The 24,544-nt window shown below is 48.7% G+C and overlaps 1 protein-coding gene across 1 annotated transcript in view; it reads left to right on the top strand.

The window, feature by feature from the left end:
- Positions 1 to 4,202: 4,202 nt before the first annotated feature.
- The window catches only part of LOC149350476 (uncharacterized), a 34,735-nt gene continuing 14,393 nt past the window's right edge, over positions 4,203 to 24,544 (top strand). The window contains exon 1 of the mRNA XM_089579505.1: positions 4,203 to 4,454. The gene's annotated coding sequence lies outside the window, so the exon portion shown is untranslated. The remainder of the gene's footprint in view (positions 4,455 to 24,544) is intronic.

The following is a 24,544-nucleotide window of genomic DNA, read 5'->3' as shown; positions in this document are numbered from 1 at the left end:
AAACTTTGGCGTTCAGCTTCCGAGGCCAAGGCAGCAGGTAGAATCGTGGTCGCAAAGACCACATTTCGATGGAGGCGAAATGCAAAAACGTCCTTGTGCTGAGCGATATCAGTGCATCTTAAAGAACCGCAGGGGGTCGAAACTAATCCTCAGTTCTCTATTCCCCAATTACTGCGTCTCTTATTGTCCAAGGTTCAGTTTTGGGACGTAAACCCCACATACCATACCATACCATACCATACCATACCATACCATACCATATCATACCATACCATACCATACCATACCATACCATACCATACCATACCATACCATACCATACCATACCATACCATACCATACCGTACCGTACCATACCGTACTGCACCATACCATACTGCACTGTATCATTCAAATATTCACCACATTTTGCGCCTGCTGTCATGGGTGCTCGACTTATGCGCCACTAGGTGTTTCAGCATCTTCATCGAAAGACTATTAGTTTACCTACGACGGCTATCGTACGGTCCTCCAGGAGTGAATGCATTCTGAAAGTAAAAACCATCACCCATGTGCGAAATAAGACTGTCAACAATTAAAATATGGTTTTATCTGCAGCTGCGCATTACAGCACGCCATTCGCAGCCAAATTACATTTCTCTCCTGGTTGACCTTGGACCAGTTAAAGGACCAACTGCCCCTTGTGGAAATAGCCTGTGCGCTCCTCGGCGACTAACCGAGAGTTTCTGAATAAAGTGCTTTCTCTATCTCCCTTTCTTCATCCAGGAAGCAGTAAGGATGATGAGGCAGGAGGATATCGTCTTTACTCTCTCAGACGGCTTTCTCAACTCTGTTATGCGAGCAAATGCGGACATGTGTTGTGGCTGGGGATATGTGACAACAAGTTTCTTCCCTGGAGTTTCACACTCAGTGACAGCTCTGTTGAGGTGGATCTCCGTAACGATTATATCGGGGTTGATTTCAGCCTAAATGGGGTTACAACACAGTGGCCTACATTTTTTTAGCTTTCGCTCACGTCTGAATGCTACCTCCGCTGTCGTGTAGAACCTGCGACCACGCACTTTATGTAGTGTAGTGTCGAGTTGAGTTGTATCGTGCTGTGTCGCGTTGTGCGGTGCGGTGTCGCGCCTTGCGTTCTAGCCCTTCAAGACACAGCGAGAAATAAACGGTGTCTTCCACTTCCATGCAATGCAATGCGTTGTCAGTTTATTAACAGTTCTCACGAGAAGCGTCTCAGCGTCTCAGGCTTCAACACTATCTGTCCAACGAATGCATCGCGATGTCTGCCGCCCAGCTTGTGCAGTCTTAGCTTGACTTCGGTCCTCTGTTTCCTATTACTGATATAGAAGAGGAAGCAAGGAAAATGCTTGGAAAAAAGAAAAAAACTACCAGGTCGGCCATTTCTAGCAAAAAGACCCAGCTTCACAGTGCGTCATCCAGCGCGCAGCTAGACGCATTCGGCCAAGCTTCCTAGTGACGAAACACGGCGAAGTTCTTTGTTGCTTGTAGTGCAAGGAGTCGAGAAGAAAGCGAGAAGTTATACCCGAAACTTAGGTACCAGCAAACGTGGTCGGCCTGGCTGCACAGCACGAGCATGTGCCATGACTCCCCCGCTGCAGTGCTTGTCTCTTCAGATCAGCTCGTCAGTGCCTAATTCTTGTTGGAGTCTTGACTACAATGCCGTGCCGCCCATCAGGTATCGGTCACTTCAGCTTTCATCGTTTCACCTGCTATGCACTTCTCCTTTTCTCTCCATCCTTTCTGTAATCCGAAGCCTATGACCAAAAATTTTAGAAATCCACAGGACCGAGCCATCTGTTTGAAACTTCCTCGTGTATGCTGATACCCTGCAGTCTTTTCGGATCAAATTCTGTCAGTACGAGGCCGTGAGCTCTTAGCTAGTACCATCAACTTTCTCATTCTCTCGCACAATTCATATTTCTCTTTAGCCGAGAGAAATCTTGACTGCTGCCGGCTCATGGAGCCAACAAAAAATGGTACATATAGGATCTGACGCTGACGCAGACCAGGCGCCTGGCATGATTTCAGTGCAAGGCATTTTTGGGATGGTTTTAGCCCTCACATAAAGGGGCATTTGACTGCAACATTAAGTCACTAAAGCCACTTCAGACATTAAACCATAGTAAAAAAAAAAAAAAAAAACTGTCGGTAGATATGCGCAGTTAGGCCCAATGCGAGTTAGGTGCGCCAGCACTTCGGTTTTCACTTTGGTTCCATTGTTCCGATTCATTGTTCACGGATGGAAGTTGTGCGAATAGCGATAATGGGTGAATGCGCATATACAGGATATTTCACCTTAAACTTTGTAGAATTTTTAAAAATAGTTTTTTGAGTTGGAAGAGCGCTTTTTTTTCGGCATAGCACTTCCAGCGGTAGAATACATCAGAATACAGTTAAGACGTTCTAAGTAACAGGCTGGTTATCTAATACTGAATAGTTAACTTTTTATTTATTATTGTTAGGCTCCATACTTATTGAGAGGCGCGTAGCGCACCGCAAGTAATGTCGATATCAGTTTTTTTAATTTCTAAAACGCAGTTACTTTCGGCGCTGTTGCCCATTCTGGCGACATCGCTCCAGAATACATACGCTTTCGAGAAGCTTGCAGGCAAAGCAACCTATACAGTGCACGCAACTAGTCGAAATAGACAAAATTTGTTGGGCCATAGCGCCGAGGGTAACCGCGTTTTCGAAATTCTAAAAACCGATATGGATATTACTTACGACGGGCTACACGCCTCTCAATAATGAAAAAGTCTAACAGTAATAGTTACAACGTTAACTAATCATTATCAGTTAAACAACCTGCTAGTTAACACGTCTTAGCTGTAGTCTGCTGTACTACAGCGCTGGCAATGCTATGCCTAAAAAAGCGCTCTTCTAACTCAAAAAGCCTAATTGTAAAAATTATGCAAAGTCTTAGCTGAAACCCCCTGTTTGCGGAATTGGTCATTCTTTACTTTAAATTCGCAGATTCCTTGCAGATCTCATACCACTCCTGGCGCAGCAGTAGTTAAGTGATGGGTCACTGCCCTGCGATGGTAGGTGCAGCCATCGGTGGGTCTTGCGAGACCCAGGTTGTTCTTCCCGAGCAACCTCTTGCGTTCAGCCAGTAATTGATCTGCGACCTGCCACGGTGGGCAGTGTACGTATGTATTTATGTGTGCGTGTGTATGCATGTGTGAGTGCGTGCGTGTGTGTGCGCGCGCATGTGTGTGTGCGTGTGTGTGTGTGTGTACACCTGGTAGGTTGCCCACAACCCGGTGTGCAGGTGGGCAGCCTGCCACAAAGCAGGCTTCAGACAAACAAACAAGCACACAACGGCTAAATGCGGGGAATGCCCACTGTAAGTGCCATCGCACTAAAATGAACACTTCTGATTGCAGACAGCAGCGCAAGAGCGAAGTCGGAGTAACAGTCGACTTACTGGAAGCACCGGCTTAGCAGGACACGAGTCAGGCATAAATCAACTTCCGCTAATTAGATTCACTTTTCACGCTTTGCGCCCTGCGGTGAGCAAAGGAGATTTTCGGCTGTGTTTACATGAAGGCGGCGAGGAAAACATTTAAACTTTTTTTGATCTGTTTTGATAGTCGGGAGACGGTAAGGTGCGTTGGGGCCTCGACAACGTGCACACGTTTAATCAGATACGTTGCAGTGAGACAACTAGACGACACACGCCTTCCGTAGAGGGCTGCGCTGCGCGGGAGAAGCGGCGACGGGACCACTGTCCGACCGGTGTCGAATGGTCAGACAACGCCAGCACACTGCCTCAATTTCGCACTCACCGCACACTGGGCGTAGTATTATGGGTCTGCCGCGGGAACATCAGCAGAGTGGTTGACTTATTAGGCAAGGGCTCGTTCAATAACCGGGCCTGACTCGCGCCCCTTTGCCCTTTCCAGGAAGCCGTTCCCACTCCCTTCACAGCCCCCGCGAACGCTGCGTGTTCCTCGAAGGGCACTGTTGCGTGCCGTGAATCAGCGCATGAGTAACGCCGCCGAGTTCGTATTTTCCGCGGCCGTCCCCTCGACCCGGCGCGCAGAGGGCCTACCCCCCCCCCCCCCCCCCTTCCCGCGCTCGAGCCTAGCCGGGGTGGGCCTTGGGGAGCGTGTGCGGAGCGCCCATTGTCTTCTTTTTTGTTTTTCACGGGATGGCCGCGAAATTAAAGGATTAGCCTCCTCCGGAGCGAAGGCAGCAGCCGCGAGGGCGGTCGCAAACCGGTCGCCCTCTTTCTCCTTCCGGAGGGACGCCAAGGCCACGCGGCGCCCTTACCGCGGCGAGAGTGAACCAGTTTCGTTTTGATCGGCGCGCTTCGCTGGGTCAGTGTACCGGCGAAAGGCCCCCACCACGCGCGCGCGCCGGAACGCTCCCCGCCGGCACTGCGCGCCGCCCGCCGCCGCCTCTGCACGACGTCGTCCCGCCCGCAGCAGGTAAGGCCCGCCAGCGTCGCCCTGACCCAACGACGGGTGCACGCGATGCCGCTTCCGATCGGCTGCCACGCGTTTGCATTTAGCCAGCCGTGGTCGGTGCTCCGAGGAGCCCCGCCGTTCATTCGTTTCCGCTGCAATTTGGATAGGAGAGGGAGTTCGAAACAAGGTCTCGTATCGGTGGTTTAGATGCTGTTCTGTCGGAAGTATTGGACTCGTAGCCACGAGTGCCGCGCGCGCGGCGACTGGCTCGCGATGGGTCGCCAAGTTGTCCACTCCTGCCTCCGTAAAAGACTCTTCTCCGCATAGTACGCGTGCTTTGCGGAGCTTGCGCCGAGCGAAAGATGCACGATAACGCCGGTGTCTCGCGTCGCATGGGCGCAAAACTGTCAGTACCGCTTCTGACGCTGCGTTTTAGAACCATCGCGCGCTCGAGCGGATGTATGAGCGTTCTTGTGCACATAGCATCCGCCTTGGAACTCCCAGGCTACTCCGTCAAGCGGCAGCGGAACGTCATCGTTTTCGTTTAAAGTGACAGTTAGGGCTTGTCGATGGCACGTGACATCTAAAATAACGACACAGCACTCGGGTGTATTCTTTCTTGTCCTCGTGTGCTATTGCGCTATTCTGCATGCCATCGTTCTCGAGAAGGTTCTATTCAGTGCGTTTGCTCAGGGTGTGTCTCGCTCGTTTAGAAAGCACTTCCGTCTTTTTTTTCTTTTTTCGAGATTCATTCGTCAAAGAGAACAGTCGCGGGAAAAAATCAGGCCCTAATCTTGTCAGCTCAGTAAAGAGTGCACGAGCAGTGACCAGTGCGGAGATTTTGGGGTTTCATCTAGGTTATTACGTGGAATGGCGTGTTTTGGAGTGAATTTGCAGTCCAGTGTATTTTGCATCAACTGGTTCATTCTTCTCATTTGCTTTCTTTTATTTGCAATGAGTATAAGAAGATATACAAAGAGTTTTAATTTTGCGGGAAGTGCATTTTATCGTGTTCTTGCAATGCTGTTTGCGAGTCCACATTAGAATGCACTTCCCAAACAGCATTCAGGTTTCACTGCCTACTAGATGTGTTTATTTTCTTGGCGGGATCTTACGTTCGTTGCTTTCACAAATCTTCGACAGCTATCTTTAGGCAATGCGAATAAATATAGGTAACACGACACGGCGCTGCCAGCTTAGCCTCAAACTCGTAGAGGAGGCCATGCGGCTGTTATACCAAGACATATTTATGCGCACGAGGAGGTCCTGTTTGGAGGCTTGCCGGAGAATTGGGGACAAGAGGGATTAGCCTATTATGCCGCCCGATGACTCATTCCCTCGCGGTGTTCATTGAATAGAATGTCTCAGTGACGGTCGAGGTTTGCCTGGACCCTTTCCAAACGGTACCTGGCACATCCTGCAAAGCAGCGACGCCCCCCTTATCCGGCACTGAGCGTCGCAGAGCTATTCCGGATCCTGGTCGGCGAGTGGAGAGCCAGCCAATCCTGTATTCACCGCTCAAGCCGACTCGGTCGCCGAAGTATATTAAAAAAAAATACATTAAACTTTCGCTATCGTCTTGGTAACGACGAGGGAGCCCCGTAAAATCATCAGTACGTGCTACGAAATACAAGAACGCCCGCCTGCCTGACATGTGATTGGGCGCCTAGGTGAAGGAGTATTTTTATTTTTACGCCTTCCCGGAATGCTACCAGGCACTTCAGTGCAGATTTCTATTTATTTTTACGCTTACCCAATGGCTGATGCTGACTAGCGCGCTTATTTATTTCGCGATAAGACAGGAACGAAGCAACAGCAGGTATGCGCGGAATGTACATGTTATGTGGACGCAAACACGGAACTGAAACCGTCTGTCTGCAGTGGCAACAACGTCGAGAGGCATACGAATAGGTGTGTTGGTGTCTTCGAGACACCACGTCTCGGTCGTAAAAAGGGGATGAGGTGTCATTACTATACCATGCTCCACGATCGGCAGGAGCAGCACAGCATACGTTTCCTTCAGAGCGAGGCTGTTTCCTCATACGAACACCTCGGCACGTTCAGCTAGCGCTTGCGTCACGCTCACGACCAGGACTGAGTTCCGTACGCCATCGCTCGATCAGGCGCCCAAAAAGGAAGGCCACCAGCGACGCGCACCACATACGCACCAAGAGGCGTCATTCGTCTTGCCCAAAATCGCGCGCTTGCATCACATCGCGCTGAATATCGGGCGCTCCTTCACGCAGACGCTAGCCATTATTCAGCGAGAGCAAATTAAGAAACAAAAACAACAGACGCGACTTCGCTAGAGGACCGCAAGGAACACGAGGGCGATGCGTTGATCTCTAATAGGCACGTACTATGTTCGGGAGCGCGCGAACTCAGCGCTGACGGCAGCGTGGCGCGCCACGGGGAATTTGCGCGCGCTTTCCGCCGGCGCTGCACGAACGCACCGCGGGGGTGGCGGCCTCCACGCGAAATGGGCCCCGCGGCCGTTGCATAAAGAGGGGCCTGCCCCCCGTGCTGCTTGACACCGCTGTGGCAGCGAGAGGCGGCTGTGCACTGCGTTGCCGAGCTGAAGAGTCCCAAGGTGGCCGTGCATCGCTCGCGCGGGTGAGTCGCTAGACGCTAACCGCCAGATGGTGGACGGTCATTATTGTCTCATGCACAGAGTTTCCAGGTGGTACATTCACAAACTGCTCGATGCAGGTGGTCGCGTCGCATCTTTGGCCGGAGATATATAGTGCTTATGAACTTGGAGTATGCAATATCAGAATTGCTCAGCAATCTCCGAATGACACACACTGGCTGCAGTAGTGCGCGTCTGTGCATCAATCGCGTAGGAGTTATGATACCGTTAGTTCATGTGTATAGATTGCGTTGTGTTATAATGCGGTCGTAGGAGTAGTTGTGGTATGAAACGCTGGTTTGCATAATGACGCTCAAATATTTACTCGTTCCATATATGGAAGGGTTGGACGCATGTCAGCTAGGAGCGCCCACTTACTTTCTAAGCACGGCGAACCGTATTGCGCAAATTTCAGCTATACGGTACACGTCACGTTACTCAGCCGTTCTTGGGCCGCCTGCACACTGACCGCAACGCCGAGTGAAGTCATGTGCATCCAAGCGCTCTATTCTCAGTCGGCACCGACGTCCTTGGGGGACGCACACACACACATACGCGTGTGCGTGGCGCTAATGGCAGTTAAGCAATGACGATGAGCCTTGTTTGCTGAGAACACAGCACGCGAAGTCCGCACTGTAGCTGAGGAAGACTCAGAGATCAACCTGTGAGGGTCCACTTGGCGTAGATAAAAAAGGGCAGCGCCGGGCCACACAGCTGGAATGCTCCTCGCGATATCGGGCGCTAACGGCTCTACAGTAATGGCACCGCGGGTGACCCGCCGCATTTTCTTCGCGCTATGCACTCGAGGAGCAGCGGAAGAGGAAACAAACACGAGAGGGTGGAACGGAGCCCGTGAGGGTCACGGCGGGGGTCTCTGTGTTTCAAGCGGGCCACGGACGACAAGGGGGCCCTTTAAATTGGCGGAAACATATCCAAAAACCGGACGCACTTGTGAAAAGCACCCCGGTTTGGCAACTATGCGAGACACTCGCCAAACCGGTCACGTACACCTCAGTCGCGCCAGCAGAGCGTCTGGAGCAAAACTCGGCGCCGACGCAATAGTTCAGATGTTTCCTTCGGTCAGGTCAGCATCCCCCCCTTGTCGCCAAAGAGGCTGGAGACATTGCGAAGCCCGATGATAAATAATAAGCCCGACTCGGAACCCTATAGCCTCCGGCGCTAACTCGGTCATTGTGGAATGCGTACGCTGCGTAAAAGCGGCTACTTTTTCTTCAGGAAATGCAGTGCTATCGCGTAAGTGCGGTTCTGTATTTACAGCTTGGTATATTCTTCTCCCGCACAAAGTAACACTCATCGTACGGCGCAGTTGTTCTTTCTTTCTCTCCGCGATATTTGAGACTTGGCTGGACGCGCACTGCTGCCAGCTGCAGCGTCGCTGATTGCGTCACACAAAAGCGGGTGCCAGCGACGGCATCGTGCGGCACTTAACGCGGACATACTTGGAGTGCTTCCCCCCCCCCCCCCCCCCCTCGCACCCTGTTCTCTTCTTCAGAGAGAAGAAATAACTGAAGTTCCGACCGCTGCGGAAGAATGCGTACATTTTCGAGATGAGAAAAGCGATCGTCTTTGGTTGAGATTCGTACGAAAGGAAAAACTGGCAGCAACTTGTAAACAAACGTTGGCCGCAAATTACGCCACCTCTGTGGCTTCGCCTCTCTCGCGCTGAGTCAGCTTCTAGTGAACTCGATCACTTCACCCACAACGGAACGAAGTAATGAGAAAATGGGCATGGCGGAGCGCGGACTTGCAATTAAATTTTGCTTTGACGACGAAAAACACGCATAACAGGCGAACGTAAAATAGACAAATTACCTTGTGAAAGTTTCAGCAGCTAGGTGAAGTGAACACTTTACTTGGCCCGATATATTTGGTACCGACGGTCTATAAAGGCGTCAAGGCGGTCGTCAAAACAATTTCACCAACGTAAAGACCCGTGAAATCCTAATTTCGCAAAGATGAACAGGAAGAAAGAAAAGGCGTACGTGAGGAGGAGTGAGATTATACCTGTGCCGTTAAGCCTTAGGACATTATCATCATCTGTGGCGCGTACCCATTGCGAGGGATTGGCCAAGTCGCCGCCTGTTCTTGGCCAATCCCCCGCAGTGGATACGCGCCATTATCTTCTTGAGGACAACAACAACAACCGTGTGGCATAGGCTGTCAAAGCAGAGGGTGATACTGTGTGTCGCGTGCAGAGCTCTCCTGCCTTTTTGATCTGATTAAAAAAAAAGAAAGAAACGACGAGCACGGCTTCTTTTGCGCGTTCGGAGGGTTTTACCCCATGACTTAAGAAGAAAGGGGCGCGGAATCACCTTACACTTTCTACGACCGTCGTCGCCTGACCAAGGCCTGATGGAAGCGTGGAAAGCACCCATGACTGCTCGTGTGTGACGGAAATTGAGAGAGCGACCGCCACTTCTACCGAGAAGGCGATTCCACGCGGCCTTCTCGTGGAGAACAGTTGCACCGACGGAAAACGCCCGGCGCCGCATACTATCCTCGCCGGTTAAACGCGCCTGGGTAACGTAGGACCGACCGAGCGGTTCGCTTTCGGGCGCGCTCCGCGTAACTAGCCCAGCCAGGCAAGACGACGAACCACAGCCGGGAAGAAACAGAGCACGCCCTGTCTGATCCCATGCGCCCGTGAAAAAAAAAAAAAAGAAAGCTCGGTATATGTTGCTATCTACTTAGTTATCTATACAAGCCCTGTTTCGTGCCTTCTGCCAAGTTATTTTTTCTTAGTCATCGCAACAAACCACCACGACATAGTTTAACTTGCCGAAGGAGCATCATTTTTGCCTCAAAAACAAAAACATTTCTTGCCATTATATCTATATTCTTTATTTTTTTTTTTCACTTTTATCATGCAGGTGGAGGGGGGGGGGGCAGCAAACTTCTTGTGGCTGACAGCCTTTCACGCTTGGCTTGAAATACCGGTGACTAAGTGCTTTTTATACATGTAGTAACTAGTTTCGGTACGCGTGGCACACAGGGGCGCACTGCCTGTAATGTGCTGCGTGCATGATTCTGGCAGCCCTTAGTTGAGGAGGAGGGGGTAGCGCTGTTTACTCAGTGCACGCAGAATGTAGTCATGCGAACGAAATATTATTCGCGTATGTATCACGTGCTAATGCAGGGCTCGTGAACACAGAGCTGACACTGGCCCCATAGCATCCGGCGGTGATGGCTCAGCGCACGATTCGTGCAAATCGATGAACAATATGCAAGTGTGAACTCTAGAAGCTGCATGTTTTCTCTCTGAAGCCTGAGCTCGAGGCTTTCGTGAAATCATACACTGGTCGGGGAACGAGAATGGGGAAGAGAATACATGACCTCGTGTCTCGCCATTGGCGCCAGCGAAAAAAAAAAGCAAGAATTGGTTCTTTTTCTTTCACCACAATCTATTAAGCCCCGTAAAACAACAGCTAAGAGTCCTATTAAACTGCTGAACAGATGCTTGAGAATTTCGGCGTGACTTTGTCGCAGTCAATGGGTGTCCGTCTTGTAAGGTCGGCCTGTGTTGAGCACAAAACAGGCCCGAGGGGCCCCCTTGCCAAATGCATTTTCATGGCCGCGTGCCGGCAAAAAAAGAAGAAAGAACACGCGTGCGGCAAGGGGCAGCGTAAGGCGCCACAAGACACGCTGAGCGCGCCCGGCAGCGCCAGGCTCGGCGGACCGCATTCGGCGCACGTAGTCTCTTCCGTGCCGGCAGCGACCTCCTCCCCCGGGAGCGGCTGCGCAACGCGCCGAGAAGGATCGCACACGTAACCCGCCGCCGTTGAGGAGCCAAAAGCGTCGGGCTTGTTTCCTTTGTTGTTCTTTTTTTTTTCAAGATTTTGTCAACAACTCCACTTCTTTATCGTCTGTGCGTCTTCGAGAATACAATCACGAAGCCCTAAAACAGTCGGGTCTTGCGACCCAAAGCGACCGCTGGGTTACGAATGGCGCCGTCCAGGAAGGTACACTCCCTATCACCGAGACACCCTTAATAAAAGCAGATATTTCGTTTGATGAGCGTTCCTGCAATTTTAGACCACTCGCCGTTTTTCACTGGACCCAAACACCTCGGTACTACGCGTCGTTTTCATATTCATATGCCTCATAGAAATGTATAGAATTGGGGAAGTTACGGTCTCGCGGCCCTCCATCTCGTGTTTAGCGGCGGGTTAGTTAGCGAGCTGCGGCAGCAGGTAGATTAAAATACCGAGGTTAGATGACTCCGTTAATTAGCAACAAGTGAATCGTGCGTCCGGGGCGCCTTATCGCGAATCTCGAGCTCGACAGAACGCTTCATCATCGTACTGGCGCGCGGTTTCATCGTGCGAGCGCCGCGAGCCCCAACCCCTCATTGCTGTTAATTGCTTCGCGCCCCAGTTCATAATGCGGGCGAGCTCGTGACATCACGATTCCCGAAAATCTTCCGGCGCTTCCTCTCTCGCTCGCTGCAGCGGGTTGAGGAAGGAGCGCGCAAGCGGCGCATCATCAGCCCTCGCTGCAATCCGGAGCTCGGGCTGTTGCAGACACGACTCGAATCGCGGCAGCATGCGTTGTCTTCCGCTTATAGGTGGCGCACAAATGAGCTGCAGGGAGGGCGTTCGCGATGCATGCAGCTCGCGAGTGTAACGCGTCACTGCTGAATATGACTCGCACTTCGTTAGCGTTATGGTTACGAGTGACGCACACTGTGACGCAGCTAATTCGGACCACTTCCATGCGAACTAAATGATTTCGGCGAGACGTTTTTGTTGGCAGGAATCCCGTGGGCACAGCGTCGCTACTTCGGTCGAAGCCGGAATTTGATATGCTAGAACACCGTCCAACCCTCTCTGAACAGTACACGAACAGTTATCTTAGTAGAAGACAGCTCCATTCTGTCTGTCGTTCGCGGCTCGACCGCGCTAACGTAAACAAAAGAAGAAAGCAGAGACGTTGGGAATACTGACACTCTACTCTTTCCTATCGAGAATGAGCGTCTGCATTGAGCGTGTCTCGTGTTCCCAGCTCATAAGTGTCTCCAATGCACCTTACGTCCTTTGTCAAAAGTAGAGCTCAGGGGATTGCACTCTGGGTCATGCTGCGTGGTGGCTCGCTACGACTCGCCAGCAAACCTCTTGAAGGCAAGATACACCTCTGAAACTTCCACCGATGCTACAGCAGCCCCACTACACGGCTTAGAAGCGAACCCCTGTACTTTTAACTGTACAGGCAGCGGCAATATGACAGGGAACACATGCACGAGGAGCATTTAGGCAGCGATTTCGTCTCATGTATGAGCGACAAGCGCATTTCCTTTTTTTTTTCTTGATAGTATTATTTTAGACGAATAATACCTCCTCGACATTTTCTACATGCGTGCAAAAATAGCGACAGAATTCCTCAATCTGTGCAGGCTGAGCGTTCCTTTTCATATTGGAGTTACTTGTGTATAAAATCGCTTGGTATAATGTAGACATGCGTGCGTAAACGCACCGGCTTGCGCCGAGAGCGCGGTCCCACGACGATCGAACAAAGCTGCGAGGTGGCGGAATCAGAGTGGCGACAGCTTAGTATACTACGTACACAGCTGCGCTTACATGTTTTCTTCACTCGATCACAGCAGCTGCCCCAAACCTTATGCGGGAGAAGCGCACTTTCAGCTAAATGATGCTGGCCCGCTGACGAAGCTGTCAGAAAAGTGCAATAATTATATAAAGCGAACCTCTGAATACGCATATTTTTGCTTCATCTTCCTGACATGCTACACTGGCTCGAGACACAAACAAGTCTCAAGTTTCGCATGTTTTCTCACTCAAGACGGGCTGGCCGTCGTCGCTGAAAAAAAAAAAAAAAGTGCTGGAAACGCCACGTATATTTTATGGGATGCGCGGAGTTTTCTCGTGCCAACATTTTTCCTCGCGGACTTGCGTTCTACGTGATTAAAGAACAAACAGCTCGAGTGAGCGAATTTTTGCCCCTGCATGCACTGCAAGGAACAGGTTGCTAGGGCTGGTCGTATGCTTTTCACGCCGGCACGAGAGCCAGCTAGATGCAGAACAACTATTGAATGCACCACAACGACCTCACACATGCAATCCTTAGTAGACATTTCCTCATTTATTACCTGTGCAGGGACGCCGCACTACTTTATCGCGATCTCTCACTCTCTCTTTTTTCTTACAACAGATGCTATTAAAAGGCGGCTAGCCCTGGTTTGCCTCTGCACAAGCAGGGGGACTCTCGTTCAGCCCGCGAAGAAAACAAAAAATAAGAGAGCCTGTTTTTACACCTAACCTTCTCGACACGGTCCGAGAATTTCTGTCGCCTAAAAGAAGGAAAAGCGACGCGCGCTGCCTCTCTGTGCTGATAACGTGGTAGACAACCAACACAAGCCGAAAGTTCCATGAGGCAATTGCTGCCCCGTGATTATACGACGTTGGTCGGCAGTAACTTCACGGCATACGGGCCAAGCAGATAAGTAGCGACCATGCTAAACGCAGCGTGAAGTCACAGCCCGCCTCCGCCCCCCACCCCAACACGCACAAAAAAAGAGACGCAATAACGCGGAAGTGTTGCATCAAGGCCACGAAGCGCGATTTGCATTCATCCCGGTCGCCAGCACTGACGTGACATGCTAAGTCTCCGCATCGAGCGCGCTGTGAGTGGGTGGCGCCACAGCATTTCGAAAGCGGGGAAACAATCTTGCATTTGAGTAGGCAGCACTCGCGGGATAAAAATAAACAGTAGGGCAAGGCACTTTCGAATATTCCCACGAACAACTTTCTGCGGATAAATGCAACAGAAGCTATACAGCGGCGAAAGTAAAGTTTCCAGACCTGCGAGGTCGGTTCGCGAGTGCGTGAGAACCGAACGCTCGTGAAAGCCGGTGCCTCGCGCTCGTACCTTCTGCTGCATAGCCACAGAAAGATGTCCGCGAGTTAAAGAATTGGCAGCTACACTCAAATGCTTGGACTTGGAGAGAGAGAAAGAGAAACCCTTTAATGAAAAAAAACATAGAATTGAGCTGGCGTTTAAAAATCGCTGGGAAAGGGAATTTGGAAGATGAAGGTGGAAGAAGAGCAGTGCGAACAAGATAAAATAAAATAAATAAAAAGGGGGGGGGGGGGAGATAAAATGCGGCTATTAGATGCGTACTAAGGTGCATCGACGAGTAATGATGTTACATATGAAATGATGAAGTGCATAGTCCGCCAATAGGCTAACAGAGTTCACTTCGTGAGGAATGCATGAGGGTAACATGCAAGGTGAAATTAGAGCTTGTCAGTATGTCCAATGCCCTTTAAATATGCAAACAAAAAATTCACTGCATGTCTCTGTTGCCTAGGGCAGGCTAAGGGACCTAAAACACTGTCCATTGTTAGAGGCGGTGGGGAGAGCTCCACCATGCAATGTTCATAGTACGCACGCTCGTCAGCATAAGCAGGGCAATCAAGTAGGATACGTTCCGCGGTTTCTTTCGAGCCGCAGTTGTCACAAAGCGGACTGTTCATTTGACCGAAACGGTATCCCAAGCCGTTTGTAAATGCAGCGCTCAGGTGAAGTCGGTGATAAAGTGTTTCCAGGGCTTGGCCACACGCTAGCGACTAACCTGCACCATGTATTTGCACTCAAACGTATAGAAGAATGGAAAATGCTCTACAAGCAGAAATTTGGCAGCAAACTAGGACTTGGCGCCGATCAACATTTTTTAACCGTATCAGACGCCTTAAAATTGATTAGTCCGATGTCCTTACTTAATCCTGCAATATTTAACGAAGAACAAACGTATGCACACATTTCGCATTATTACAAAACTACACATTGACGAAGAGGTGCAGAGATCTTTGAACTATTCTTCTCATTCTGCAAAATATCTTATAAATTCGGCAGACACAAACGACGTATCCAGTAGTAAGCCACCGCGGTGACTCAGTGGTTACGACGCTCGGCTGCTGACCCGAAAGACGCGATTTCGATTCCGGCCGTGGCAGTCACATTTCGATTGGGGCGAAATGCTAGAGGCCCGTATACTGTGCGATGTCAGTGCACGTTAAAGAACACCAGATGGTCGAAATTATCCGGAGCCTTCCACTACGGCGTCACCATAGCCTTAGTTGCTTTGCGGCATTAAGCCTCATATACCATCCAGTAGGAATTCAAGCGCGCATGAGTAGAAAAGTCAGACTACACCCCCCCCCCCCCCTTTTTTTTTTAGTGTGACGTCATACTAAAGCGTAGATTTTCAAGACCACTTGCCGAAAATGCAAGCAAGACAACGAATAGACTGTCTCGAGCGCGCAAGCAACCAAACAATCACGATACATGCTATACCCTAACTCCGCGGCTCGTGTTTCCTCGTGCGTATAGTCTTCACAGTATATCAGGTGCCAAAAAGACACCTCTAACCGGAATAAACGTGGATTCATTATTTAATTATAACCGAGCATTTAACAAAACAGCCATCATGTTTGCTAGCACTGCTCTGTCTGCAACCGATTAACCAAAAAAAAATGAAAATAAAAAACGTTAATCGCTCTAAAAGCTCTGATCAGTCAAACAGACGGATGTCTTACTCGCAAGAAAGTACCTACCTTTGAAAAGCTGCATGCATCGAAGAGCGTGATATTTCTCCCGATCTCCAGCATAATTTTTCGGCAAGGACGACGTACCGCCGCAAGCGTCGCACTGCATTCTCGGCTTGTCACAAATTGATTGTTCTGAGAAGAATTGAGACCTCCAGGCGCACACGCAAAGCGTCAGCGAAGCTCTTGAAACACATGTGATCCTGCTTTTTAATAACCGATGAGGGCACAGGGAGCGCTGACAAGGGGCATGCAGGTGGTGTTAAGAATGCAACTCACGTGCTCATTGTGTAACGGACCTTAAAAGAACTGGCATGTGCTTCGTTCTACGCACCTGTATTCTCGCGAGCGCGGAAGCTATTTATTGAAGAGCAGAGATTTTCGCCGGCGTATTTTGCAGCCTCGAATACCTACACGTTTCTCTGCGTGTGAGGAAGGATTATGCAGCGGAAGAGGAAGCTTGCCCGCTTCGTTATACACACAACATCCGCTACATCTAAGCAATGGCAGCGAGAAACGTGCACTGCGCAAGTTTTTCGGGCTGCCTACACGTCGCGAGTTCAAAGGGAGCATGCCGTGAGCATTCTAAGCCACCAAAAGGGTTGTTATATGGCTACTACATTCTAAAGTATTACCACGTAAATAACTAGAGCATCGCAGGGAAAATGCTTCGCAGCAGCGATCGCCTGCCTTACACCAGTTTCTCTTCTTTTTTGCTGCGCGTGTCATGGCGAATAAAATCAAGCACTTGGTCCTACTGCTTTTATAGCCATGCTCTGATATCTGTACATAAAAAGACTTGATCGCGTCAGCCAAAAGCAACACGAATGATGCATTATTGAAGCGCGTAAGATGTGGCTTTTGCGAATTACGATGGCCGCGCAGCTATTGTGCTGGTCCTAATGTGTCTGAAATTACCAGGTGTTGTAATTTTGCATCGCAGCAAGAACTCGGGAAGGCTCGACACTACAGTCCCTTTGCTTGGACCATAAAAGCGCCAGCCTTCCCCGCTAGAGGTACAGAGGTAACTATAGTGCAACAGTGAAGGTCCCTGGTGAGGTACGCCTTAACTCAGTAGTCGATGAGTGGCTGCGTCACGACTGAGCGCCACGGCAAGTGGGTCATGGAAGCAATGACGGGGAGTAATTGCGCCTGCTTGACGCAACCCTGGACACAACTCGCTGCTGCCGACATATGAGAACGTGCTTTTTAAAGTCTGCGCTCTGTGCGACTGATAATATCCGGATTTCAGCAGCTCAAGATCACGAAATCCAAGGCTGCCATACAAGTTTACCGACAAGGTTTAAGTAAAACCCAGTCGAACAGACTGGTGTAATAGTCCAGATACTCACCCCCCCCCCCCCCCCCCCCCCCCCCTTTTCTTTCGTACACTATTCGAGATATGCGAATGCGTTCTCTGCGAACCATCAAATGTCGTTTTGTATTCGCAGCGAAAGCAATGCAGGCCTACCGTTTGCCATTCGGGTCAGATCACTGCAAAGCGCGCGTCCGCTTACGTCTTTTTATCCTTGCATCGGGCGCACTGCAACACAACACGCGAACATCAGGCGGAGATTAGTGGGGCTATTATAGCGCGTACTGAGCAGCACGCCACATTGTAACGAATATTCTAATGGTGACTTGCTGATGACTATAATAGTGGCTCGCCATCCTTGAGACGGCATATTCGTAGACTAAGAGATGCGTACACGCCCACAACCCCCGAAACAATGCCGACAAATAATACTGTGTCGCTGCGGCTTTTGTGCCTGGACTGGACTCATAAAAAAAAAAGAGCAAGGACGTGCAGCTCTTTAAGCTCCCTAAGTCATACCCATGTCTGTAAATGTCTGAGGACGCCCTGCCGCAAAGCGCCCTGCGAATTAAACATCATTTTTCGTACAAAAGTTAGCGCAAAACAGAAGACACTCACAAGAAAGGTGGACAGGACAACGCGCGTTGTCCTGTCCACCTTTCTTGTGAGTGTCTTGTGTTTTGCGCTAACTTTTGTACGAAGAATAATGCACCGACTAGCCCAGCAACAAGTGTTACTTGAATTAAACATCCTTGTGGCAAGGACAAAACCTCGAAAACCCTGTGTCTGACAGTCTGTAAGCAGGGAGAAATATACAACGGAAATTATATTTTAAATTCCCAGCCTGGTACTCTAGCAGTGCTTCTTTCGCTGCTCTCCTAGCATGCCGTGCGCGCGCTGGATTAGAAGCAGCAGTAAGATGTGTTGGAGGTGCTCTGCTGGTAGGAAGAGGTCGCGGTGAATGTGGTCTTCCAGGTCGCGGTGAATGTGGTGAGATGTTCAATATTGTATAAAAGGAGGATACATCGAGCTTAGCCCGCCATAAACGCGCCAGACGCGTGACGGAGGCTAAATTTTCGAAAGGCTGCGCGAACACTCACATTTTCCTTGAACAGAACTAGACTGGAATAAACTTCCTGTACATGTTGTTGCATAGGCAACTCACAAACGTCTTGATGGTGTGTACAATAACAGAAAGTATAACGCTATAGGTGTACTTCTTGTTCAACTGCTAATTCCTAGTGTTTATGATGGCGGTACGCTTGGAGCATCGCACTTGATGTTATTACGTACAGCTCTGAGACTACTTTGTCTTGTTTCTGTTTCTCTGTCCACCCCTATCTTGGTTCAAATTAGGACCGATATATTAAAATAAATATTTGTGGTATTGTGGGTGCACTTTTACATCGTATGTGTATTCAAAGGGCAGCCGTCGCAATGGGGCAGGAAATGCCTCAGTCTGGAGAGGGAGACGGTATAGTCACAGTGTGTATTCGCAACTCACGGAGACTCGCCGTGACAGCTCCGTGGTTACGGCGTTCGGCTGCTGATTCCGAAAACGCGGGATCAAATCGCGGCCGCGCTGACCACGTTTCGGTAGAGACAAAACACAAAAAGATGCCTGTGTACTGTGCGATGTGTCAATGCACGTTAAACAGCACCAGATGGTCGAAACTAGCCCGCGCAGCCCTTCACTATTCAACGGGTCTTTCTTTCTTCCCACTTTCACCACCTCCTTCATTCTTTCCCCCACGACGCAGTTCAGGTGTCCATCGGGACACACTTTTCTGTGCCTTTCCTTTTCTCATAACAAATTATTATTATTATTACTAGCTCTAGGATAATGGCCTTTCTTTCTTTGTGTAGTTGTCTGTGATTGATGCATGGGTCACAGGGCTCAAGCATGCAGAAGTCTGCCTGCGGCATTATACTTCACAAGCTCGTACCCGCAACCGGCGTTAGCACACCGTTAATATGGACCGCACTTTGACAAACGCTATAGATGAACTCAAAGGCATTTACTAATTTCGCAGTCATGTTGTTGAAATTCACTAAACGAAGTTTGCGCAACATCTCTTGCGACGCTGTGTTCAATGCCGTGGAGGCGCTCAGCAGGCATTTTCAAAATGGGTCGCTGGATTGCGAGATACTGCTGTTGCAAAAACACCCCGACTGCGGTACGCAAGTGTACCCAAAACTTGTTCTATTACTAAGCTGGGTAAACAATCGACACCGCTTGATGCTATACTCTACATATTTCATTTCAGTTGACGAACTTCGTCACGCACTTAATGCCTGTATATAACACTGAAGTAATCCTTTTCCTTCTTTTCATTTTCTTTCTTTTGTAAATCCGTCCACGCGGGTATACGCGTTCATGCATCTCTTACATTTGCCTTATGCTTGCTCAAAATCACGCCTCGGTGCCGTTTACTTCATTGCTTGTGAATAATACATGCGGCCTTGTATACATCATCATCATCATCATCATCGGAGTAGCTTATTGCAAGAATAAGGGGAACAGGGTGGCCGCGAGCGGCGTTCCCAAAGCATGAGTAATTCAATCACAGGGAAAGGACTAGTTCTGTGAATCAACACACTATTTTCGGCAAATTTTTAACCCCATTCTGGTACAATCCTCCTCCTGATTAAAGCTTCGGATTAATTCTGAATCCCAGGGGTCTTTTTGCATTTCGCCTCCACGGAAATACAGCCGCCGCGAGCGGGAGTCGTACACGTTATCTCGTGCTCAGCGCAAGTGGGCCATAGACGCTAACACGGCGGCAGATGTAACATGGAGGAACAAGCATCATCATCATCATTCATCATTTATTTGACCCTTAAAGGCCCCTCTGGGAGGGGGTATTACATAAGGGGGGGGGGGGGGGGGAGTAGTACATTCATCATGACTCACATTGGTGGGGAAAAAAGAATTAAAAAAAAAGAACAAACAAGAAAACACACACACAACAAAAGCATAAAGAGAAATAAAGTCACAAAAGGGAAATGAAACCATTTATACAGCAAGATAACACATCAGACGTTCTTTAAACCTTACTGGATCGCTTTCAATGACAACCGATTCTGGAAGCCGATTCCAGTCTTGAATAGCGGCTGGCAAAAAAGATTTGTTAAAGGCATTAGTTGATCCGTGTAAACGTTGGATGCTCATGGAGTTGAATAAACGGGATGACGTGCGCACAGGAGGGACTAGAAGGGACTCGCGTAGGTTAGGAAAATTGTGATATAATTTGTGCAATAAACATAAGCGAGAAACTTTGCGTCTAAGGGCTAGTGGGCTGATAGCGATGGATGACTTGATAGCGGTATAATGCTGTGGTGAAAATCGTAATCTGAAGTAATGAAGCGTGCCGCACGATTCTGAATGGATTCAATGGTGTTAATTAAGTAAGCCTGGTGAGGAGACCAAATTGCTGATGCGTACTCAAGTTTAGTGCGAATGAAAGTCTCGTATGCTAGTTTACGGATTGATTGCGGAGACAGTGAAAGTGACCTTCTAAAAAAACCCAGTGTTTTTGATGTATCAGCAACGAGTTGAGTGATGTGTTTTTCCCACGTCAGTTTGCTGCTGATTGTGACACCAAGTACTTATATGATTCAACCTGCGAAAGGATAGTTGATTGAAGAGAATAAGGATACGTAATATTGGAATGCTTGCGTGAAATTTGCATAAATTTGCATTTAGTGATGTTCAGCTCCATCAACCATTCGGAACACCAATTATCTATTTTTTGTAGGTCATTTTGTAGGATAACCTGGTCGTCGTGAGAGGAAATGCGACGATATAACACACAAGCTGCAGACTGCCGACCGCTGTACGGGGCCTTGTTCTCAAAACCAAGCATAATTTAACAGGAGCTCTTTTTTTCAGCTCTTAGCGTCAGAAACGCGCTGGATGTAAAGTTGGTGAAGCCCAGACACGGTGATATTTTTTTAATGCGATTGTTCACGTGCAGGCTCAATGCACTATCGGGGACAAAAGTCTACAGGACGCGTGAGCGCCCAAAGCAGATAGCTCCGTTATTGATCCGTCGCTCGGGACTACACTTGAGGAGGTGAAGATCAGTCTCACGCGTTCTGATGCGTTGGAATAAAATGAGGTGACCTTTGACAGACATGGTACTTGCGCGCCGAGATCACTTTTCCACCTTCTGGAGACCCTCCCCGTCCCCGATAGTGCACCGTCAGTGGCACCGTTATTGAGCAGCATTTGTCAAAAGTAAAGAGCTCTCAGTTCCCTTCTGGACCATGCGGAATGGATCGTTATGCATTGCCAGCGTTCCACCCTTACAAAAAAAGAGTTTTAGACAGTCTATAAAGTGTCTATAGACTTCTGTCTATAAAGTCTATAGACTGTTGGTCAAATGTTTAGGGGAATCCCCCAAGGTGGAGTAGATTTGTAATAAGGGAGTAATTACTCATTGACGTCCATCCGAGCGTAGCCTTACGGCTACAAAGGAAAGCTATACAGCTTTCTCAGAAACTTCGTAGTTAAAGAAAAATTCGTCCTGGTCCGGGGTTCGAACCCGGGACCACCGCTTCACCGGAGAAGTCGCTCTACCAATTGAGCTAACCGGGACGGCAAGCTTATGGTAGGGCGAGAGCGAATTGATCAATAACTCGAAGTGGGAACAGTGTTGGCCTGTCTATAGACAAATCCTAGAGAACAGTCTATAGGCAATACAAATGCCATAGGCAGCCTATAGATAATCTATAGATTTACGGCCATACACTTTTAGCAGACTTTTGTCTGTAGACAGTCTATAGACTATGAATAGACAAAAACAATATCGATAGGAAGTCAATAGAGTCAATAAGAAGTCTATAGACTTTCTATAGACTGTCTATAGAACATTTTAATAAGCGCAAATCCCTCGAAAGTAAGAGGAAATCTCGTCCTAAACCCCTCCAAAACTTAGGACGTCCACGGATGCCACAAGAGCCCCACTGCACGTCTTAGAAGGACACCTCTTGGGCTCTAAACTTTTGACACAGGCTGTACATACACACTACATGCACAAATAACGCGTCGCAAGATTTTGATGCCTTTCATTTGAATTCAGCGGCTACTCAAAATTTTTATTAAAAGAGAAAGTTCGCAATAGTGTAGTGAAATAAAACCCTGTCATTAGAATACTTTTCTGACGTGCTACTAATGCGAAGCCGGAACTTTCCGATTTGTAGTCAGTGGTACAAATATCAACAATGTGCCTTACGTTGCTTACCTCTGGGAGAACCAGCTGTCGCGCGGCTGCGCTGTTCGATTCTTTCTTTTACCCGAAGTTTTGGTAAAAGAACCTCCCTATTTGCAGTAAGCTCCGTGAAAGAACAAAATGCGAGCGATCACGAAACCAATATTGCCATGACGACGGGTCGCCGAAATGGACACGCCTCCTCGCGTGCAACCTAAGAAGTGCTGTTGCCTTAGGTGCTCCCCTCTGACGAGCCGCAGCTGTCGGTTTTGTCCAAGAGTCTGTGACTTGCATACACGCGTGTATTGCTGTTGGCCGCATCGAATGTTGACATTCGTTCTGGACCGGCGCCGTCGTCTCCAAGGAAAAGATTCACGCATCTCGAAGCATCGACACTGACGTGAGTTGTGAACACTTCGGCTGCCTAAAAAACCAGATGGTTAAAAAAAAAAAAACGCACATTCATTCGTTACATTGCAAGCGGATTTAATTTGTTCGCCTCTCGTTACAGAATGCCAAGTAACGCTAAGAAACGATAGCAAACAACGATCAGAAACGTCCTCGCAACAGTAGAGGCTCTCTGTGTTCACTGATACGCATGCAATCTCACAAGCTAGGTTTCCGGCTCCCAAGTCATTTATCCGCCAAAGCCTGTCCTCCGCTATAACGAATTTCGATCCGCGGATTTCTGAAGATGTTAACCTCTGTACTATACTAGAACTGCTGCGTCCCTTGTATGAAATCGAACATGCGAAATAATGCATTAAGAAATGTTTTTTTTTTAATCGCTCGCGGTGCTGCGAAGCAAAAAGACAATCAATACGGTGAAGAACGGCGTTGCATTTCGACCTGTTGGGCAGTGTAAAACGAGGGTGATGGGCAATAATGGCAATGTCTAGGAATAAACTTTCAGAGCCATTATGAAATCGAGCAGTACCATTGACTTCAAAGGCCAGAATCTTGCTTGAGGCTCAGGCATTCAGAGTAGTTGCATCTCTATAGAATTCCACGTGGCAGTGATCGGACCTCTTCTTTCAAATGTTAACTTAGAATTAGAAATAAGATCCGAAATTATCCACGAACATCCGCTTTTGTCCTAATGTCAGAGTATGCAGGCTCCCAGAGGGGTTGGCGGCTGGATGTAATCGGGCGCCGTTGACTTACCGCGTTATTTGTGCATAGCCTCGCATCGTACCCAACAGCAGGACATGTACAGGTGCACCAAAAGCAAAACGGAGCACGTGAGTGGTGGCCAAACTGGCCAAAGCTGCACGCCAGCGCGTTCTATCAGCAGATGTGCAGCACAGAGCGAAAGGGCGTCGGCACATCCCGCTGACCCATCTCGATGATCTGATGCTCGCCTTATCGTCGGGTCGAGCCAAGCCGCGCCGTTACCATCACTGCTCGCCAAGAGCGCTTTCAGTGTTTCATCAGCAATGGCACCGTTTTCAATCAGCGTGACCGCCGTGGTTCGCACTTCACTTCGCAGCGAGTCTGTTGCGCTATGGAGCATAAACTGTTCTGCATCGGTTTCACAAGTGCGGTCAAAACTTTGTCTGCCTCAAGGGAACGCATGAAAAAAAGAATTACATGCATATATTGGCTCGATTGTCTTTGTGATACAAATTGATGATCAACGGCATAGCAAACAAGGTAATTGAATACCGCTTGCGTCAACACAAATTATTCATTTCGTTCATTTCGCTTTATTTTTCGAGAATGTAAGTTACATCCTAGAGAGATGCAAGGGCTAAAAGCTGCTAAAAAGCAGCTTGACGGGGCCCAAGCACCTCAAATGGCAGTACACGACAGAACGCAAAAAAAAAGGTTTACAAAGATATATAGGTTAGAACAAACAAACACAACGAAGCAAGTGACATATTGATTCAATACAATGAAAAACAATGGCAGTTTACAGACGCATGAAAACAAAGAAAGGACCCCAAACCCCCCCCCCCCCCAAAAAAAAAAAATAAACAAACTCATTGTGCATACATGGCACCTGCAGACAAACAGAGGCACATAAAATGCAACCTGGCTATATATTAACAAAATACATTTTTAACTCACTTTGTTTAACACCAGTCAAAACTTTGTACTTATTTAGAGTGGTCGGTAAATTGTGTTCAAGCGTTTGAAGTTTAAAATTATTTCGAAAATATGGAATATACCAGGGATCGGTGTTTCGGGTGTGGGTTCGATTCGAAGCGGTCCTTAAATGGGCAGTATGTATGAGGAAATCTCTATAAGCACGAGAAGAATGGTAAAAAAACCTCAAAATGCGAAAAACATACATATGTTCAAAACGAATTATTTTATAATTAATAAAGGCACTTCGTGATGGAGAGAGATAAGGAAGGTTTGCAATGTAGCGG

This window comes from Amblyomma mixtum, chromosome 3, assembly GCF_055824585.1.
Source record: "Amblyomma mixtum isolate Tamu chromosome 3, ASM5582458v1, whole genome shotgun sequence".
Taxonomy (NCBI): Eukaryota; Metazoa; Arthropoda; class Arachnida; order Ixodida; family Ixodidae; genus Amblyomma; species Amblyomma mixtum.
This window is presented reverse-complemented; position numbering and strand designations above follow the sequence as displayed.